The following is a 6,110-nucleotide window of genomic DNA, read 5'->3' as shown; positions in this document are numbered from 1 at the left end:
GGGGCGGGGTGGGGGCAGAGGGATGGGGTGGGGACAGGACACCAGTGAAACTTGAACCAGGAAGTGGGAGGACGTAGAGCAGAGGACGTTTTTAGAAAGGAAAGGATTAAGGAGAGGGGAAATCTATGCTTTTTATTTTAAAAAAGACAAGAAAAAAAGAAAACATCAGTAACAGAAAACACAGTTCGAGAACCCATTCTACACAAACCGGAAAGGAGAAGAAGAGAGCAACAGGAGGAGTCCAGAAGTAGGGGGCCCCAGGTTTTGAAGAACTTGATGAACTTTTCAAAGATTATTTTCATATGGCAGCACGTGACATTGAAGACATTGCTGTCAGGGACATCTGATATGGAAATCTAATAGATTTTTAATTAATTGGACATAAGGATTAGGGATTTTTCCAGAATGCTAAAGGGTTAGTGTCAGGCTGCACCCTGAGGAGGCTGGTATTTGGGGGTTGGTGCGGGGTTGGTGAAGCCCAGTTCTGGTTCACTTGTCAGGAAAGATGGGGGCTGGCCTGGCTACCAGAGGCACCCGTAGGGGCGGATTTTCTCTTTCTGAGCACTCTGGATAAATCCCTAAGCAATGTTATTCCTCAAATGTCATTAATAATGTGTGTTGCATACTTTAGTTTTTTTCTTTTCTAAAAATTTATTTTCTCTCTGAATCAACCCCTAGTCACGTAGCATAGGGCGAGCGGCCGTCACGGACTCCCTAGTAGAATGTAGCACCCAGCACCCTTGTTTCCTGCCTTGTGTTCCGCTCTGATGATACCAATAGACTTCCTCAATGTAATTGCACAAAAAAGCGATCTAACATAGGCATGTAACCAATGTGGTGGCGCAGGTGCGCAGGCGAGCGAGCCATGTGGTGTGTGTGCAGGCCCCGCCCCACGTCCCTCAGCACCGCGTGTCCCCCGGCAGTACCGCGACACCGTGCGGCCGTGATTCTACATCATTCCCTCCTAGTGCCTTACCGAACTGCGGATGCAGCGTGAGGGTTTACTTCCAGTGGTACTCAAAGAAACTGGCTTGGCTAGTCAGAGCGATCTCAGCTCTCCTGTTGTGCTGTTGTAACAGCTCACTCTGGTCTCTCCTCTTTTTCTAATTGTAATGCCTACTGACTTCTTGGGCTCTTTGCTTGCGGAAGGATGTCAGGGAAGCCGGCAGGAGCAAGGAGAGGATGCTTACAGTGCATCTGATGGTGGGGATTGCTTGAGCTGAGTTCTACTTTGGGGGCAGAAACCCAGAGGGACTCCCCACCCTTCACCCTCACCCTGGCCTGCCCCCAGCCCTCCCCGTTGTGGACCAGAGGCTTCAGGACTGTCAGCCTTGCCAGGCAACTGGCTCCTGTTAGTCTATGTCCCCAGCCCCTCCCTGCCACAAGAGCCTGGTGTTCTCAGATGCTCCCCACCTCCCCTTGATTCCCTCTCCAGCGCCCTGGACTATTTTGCTCTCACGATCTTTCCAGGTCCTTCCCTCTGCAGACAACTGCCAGCCTCTGTTTGCTATCAGGTTCTTTCCTCGCATCACCCAGGTCTGCTTAAGACGTGATTTGGGTTTTCGCTTTCGAGAGGTCTGGTAGGCAGAAGGTTGGAGGGACACCTGTGAGGGTGACCGGGAGATCTTACGCTGCACTTTGGAAAACACTCCCATGGACAGTTAAGTTTCCAAAGAAATCTGCCCCTTGCCCTCTTTGCACCTTTGATACACTCTGGAAGTTTTCTCAGGCCGTGAACACTGCTGGAGATTGGGGCAGAGCAGGGCGGGGGTTCTCTCTACTCATAGTAACTCTGAAATATGTGACTGTGAATGTCGGGAGAATCTGGTTGATGATGGGGCTTAAAGGTTTGGTTCTGATGCTTCATCCTTAACGGACTCCACAGCCAAGTTTCCAAGGTGCAAAGAGACCTTTTCCGCATCAGCAGCCCCATCCTCATTCTCCCTGGACCTCCCCACTGGGCAGTCTCCCTTAAGGTCTGCTGTGAAGGTGTTTGGAGTGAGAGCCAACCGAATTCACTAATGGGGCCGTTACTTAGCTCTTAGCTGTGAAATAACTCTGGACACTTCCCTATCCCAACCATAAATTCTAGCTTATCCTGTAGAGAAATAGGTCCCCAAACTGGAAACAGCTTAGTCCTGGCCTTGGGCAAGAAGGAAGGACACCACAACCTGCTCAAGACTGGGCATGCCCGGGCAGTGCTGCCAAGTCCCCGCGGGGCATAGCTGGGAGGTCTGCAGAGGGACGCTGCCCTCTCGGGCCATCATCAATATCGCCTTTATCCAGAGGTAGGGCAGGGCCACCGTTCCGAGACAGCAGGGACATGGTCGGTTCAGAGAGGGCAAGGCGGGACCAAGCCTCTGGAGGCCAGAGCCGTCCAGAGCCGTCAGCCTGGAAAATATACCTGTCGTGGACTTTTAGGCCACCAGGTGGCAGCAGGAGCCTGTTGGCTCTTCTCTTGCCCAGTTAGGCATCTGTTCTTGGCTGCCACGAGCCCCAGTTTGCCTTACTGGTGAGCACTCCGGGCTCCCTGGCACCATTTGTTTCCAGCCCTTCTAGATCTGAACTCTTAGGGGAAAAGACAACTTAAAAAACATTTTGTTTTAAAGAAAATTATTTTGCCTAAGTTGGAAGCTTCTTACTCTTTCACCTGACATTTTCTTTTCTTCTTCCAGATCAGGAATCAAAGTTCCATGCTGCTCATAGAGATAATATTACTGTACTAATTATTTTTGTTATTACCATTGTAATTATGATCATTATCATCATGTTGATATTTTAGTCAGGGTTTTAAATGCACATTTATTCCAAGTATCTTTGTGTTTTCTCTTTAATATTTAAGCTTCTTATACCTGTGAGTACATGAGTAGACTGGAGGGACATACAGATGTCCAGTTTTGTCAGGCAAAAAGAAAAAGGAAACACCCAGGAACTAGGAAAGTTGTTTTTGTCATCTCTATCTCACAAAGCCGTCAAGAAAGATCTACCATAGAACAAAAGTGTGCAGACGATTCAAAACCTTTGTTTTCTCTGTGCTGCCCAGATTGGACATGGTCACCTTCAATGTCGTATTTTTCTCACTTCCCAGTGGCCTGGGCTGCCATCTGAGGAGGCATCTCGCAGGCTCGGGGGATACGGAATCACTGTCATACCCTCGGACAGCTGCTTTCCTACAGCCTCTGCATGCTACTGTGCTTCTGAAAGCTGTTAACTAGATCCTTGGCCTGCATCTGATATTTAAGGAAAAAAATCCCTGCCCAGAGCTGACCTAACCCTGTCCCCAAACATCCACCCTTTTCCCAGCAGTATACCCGGAATAAGGCTTAGATCCTTACTTTCAGAGACAATTGCCCTCTGTAGGAAGCCACTGGGTATGATACGCTGATGAATGATGAAAGAGTGACCGGCAGGTGGTACCTCCCCCAAGAACCTTCCACCTCATTTCTCCTCTCGATAGCCACACTGCCCTCTTCCTCAGCCTGCTCCTTCCCCCTCTGATACATTCTCCCCGCACCCAGTTCTAGCAAGCCAAAAACAGGTGGAAGGGTGGGTCGGAGGCCAGAGAAACCCTGAAAGAGTCCGGCAGCTGCCCAGGCACTGCAAACGGCGTCCTCCTGAAAGCATCAACCAAGGGAGGGCATGGTGGGGCCTCACAGCCATTCCCCCATGTTCCAGTCGTGCCTCTGGGCACGCCACACTGTGATGGGTGCCTGGGCGCTGCCTGCAAACCCGCAAACTGCCAGGCCTAGGTGAAGAAAGGAGTGAAATGGCCAGCTTCGCCGAGCAGAAGCAAGATGCCAGCACCACGGACGCTCAGAAGACATCAGTGTGCAGTCAGTCTCCTGGTCCTCACCCAGCACCCTTCTCCACCCCACACGCGGAGCCCTTGCATCTGAGGTCCCTTGAGAGGCACACAGGAGAGGCCAGCTCGTGGATGCGCCTTAGCGAACCTGCCGAATCCCCCGTGGGTCCTCCAGCACTGTGTCACCTTGGCGAAGAGGATGAGCGAAGGGCTGTTGTCCCTACAACCGAGCTCTCAAGGAGAGGGATGCCGATTTGCCCTTAGTTAGACCACAGAGAACCTAGAACCATCTTGTCTTTGTCTCCATCCTTCCTTTTCAAAGAAACATCATTCAGAATAAGAGAGGAAGATGTAAAGGGGCAGGTCGTGGAGAAACGTCTCGTTGGAGCCACAGGGCCTCCACCTCTCCATGATGTTCCGGATGTTTCCAAGGGAAGGGGGTAAGCAGACCAAGGAGTGGGAGAGTCCGAGGCTTGATGCCAATTAATACTGTGAAGTGTGGCATGTGGTTAGTAATTCAGAGGAAAAATAAGGGTTGGAGCATTCATCTCCTGGCCACGTTGGCATGTCTAGCCTTCCTGCGGCGGAGCTGTTTGCAGGCTGTGGAAGCCAGCTGGGCTGTGTCCTCTCCCTGAAAGATGCAGCTGGCCCAGGCACAGCACATGGGACAGACATGAGAAGGGAAGGTGAGATGAGCACACCCGCTGACAGGATGGCTCCCTTGACAGCATCTTGGGAATTGCGAACACTCGTTCTTGAACAAGCTTGTGGTGGAGGGTTGTGGTTGTGTGAGTGTGTGTGAGTGAGTGGAGCAAACTTTCTTGGAAACCGGAGGAGGAGATGAGGAGGCTTCAGGAAGTATTACTGATGGTCCATGGTTGGGAGGCTGACGAGGGGTCCCAGCTCGCCCCAGCTTTTGTCCCGGGTTCTCTTTGTCTGATGCTGAGGACAGGGAGATATGGGATCCCACTTGTGGCTCTTGCTGGCCTGTCAGGTAGGACAGAAAGCAGAAAGAAGAAAACAGCTAGGTACCCTCAGCTAGCAGAGAGGCCAGGGCTTCTCTGCAGCCCAGCCTGCAGTGGTTCTGCTGAGACACTCCGGCCCCGGGACATTAGACCCCGCAGGCGCCTTTCCCTGCTGGAGGCTTTCCTTCTGATGTGTTTTGCAGATTTCCCATGGGGAAGCCTGGAAATTAAGCAGGCCAGAGATGTCCTTACCAAATTGGACAGGAAGGTGAAACTGTTCCTTTCTTTAGCCAAAGACCCCTTCTCAGAGACACCTCCAGAGATGTACAACATGGCATTCCTCTCGTTTCTCTCCAGGCAATAATGACATCAGAGTGGTGTGATTCCCTTTGTCTCTCTCTTTCCTCCCTATCCTTTTTCTTTTTCATTGTATTTCTTTCAAACTGTGCTCATCTTTTAAGAAGAGTGGAGTGGTATCCCTCAGTGCTGCTGCTACGGGGCAATGGAGGCATCGCTCAGATGTGTGGGCTTGACTAACCTCTGCGGTCCTGAGAGCAGAGCTGCCCCGGAGCTTGGAGCACACAGGTGGTCCTGGGACAGCTATCCCTTTCCACTCTGATGCCTTAGAATCTCACGTCTAATCTCCACAGACTAGACTCGGTAAAATCTCAGGCCCCTAGAGGATAAAAGGTGGTGCGATGGGACGTAAAGAAAAAGAAACCTCATAAAGCATCCAGCGCCGTGGCTCGCAAGAGTGACCCAGCGTAGTAGAGGTTTCTCATGTCTTGTTGCGGCTTCCAGAAGTTCACGAGAGAGCTTGCTCCAGGCCAGCTCTTCCCTGCAGACTCAGTGAGAACTTGTAGAGAAGTGACCCCACAGGGCTCATGACCAGAACACCAGCACCAGCGTGGGCCTTCCTGACACCCCCAGCTGGACTTGTACACGCCTTGAGAGCCCCTCTCTGTGGACCCCTGCATTGAGCATGATGTTGACTGTCTCTCACTTGTTAAAACCTGCAATATCCCTCCAGCAAGTAATAGCCAACATTTGTTGAATGTTTTCATACTCCAGGCCTTTACAGCGTTGTCTCACAGGGCCCCCTCACCACCCCACAGGGAGGGGGGGTAACACCTTGTTTATGGGAAAACTGACGGACACCTAGAAGGGGGCATGTGTCAAGGGAAAGGTGATGCAGGGGTGAGCCAGCCTCTAAGTTTCCATTTTTTTATTAATCAGACCTTTGCTAAAATGTGATTTTGTTTTGCTTTTTGAGTCAACAGCAATATATAGCCTCATATTTCTACAACCAGTTAACTATCCTCCCATTTCCTGCGTGCCGAACA

The sequence above is a fragment of the Carlito syrichta genome, unplaced genomic scaffold, assembly GCF_000164805.1.
Source record: "Carlito syrichta isolate Samal-C Ts95f unplaced genomic scaffold, Tarsius_syrichta-2.0.1 Scaffold287984, whole genome shotgun sequence".
Taxonomy (NCBI): Eukaryota; Metazoa; Chordata; class Mammalia; order Primates; family Tarsiidae; genus Carlito; species Carlito syrichta.
This window is presented reverse-complemented; position numbering follows the sequence as displayed.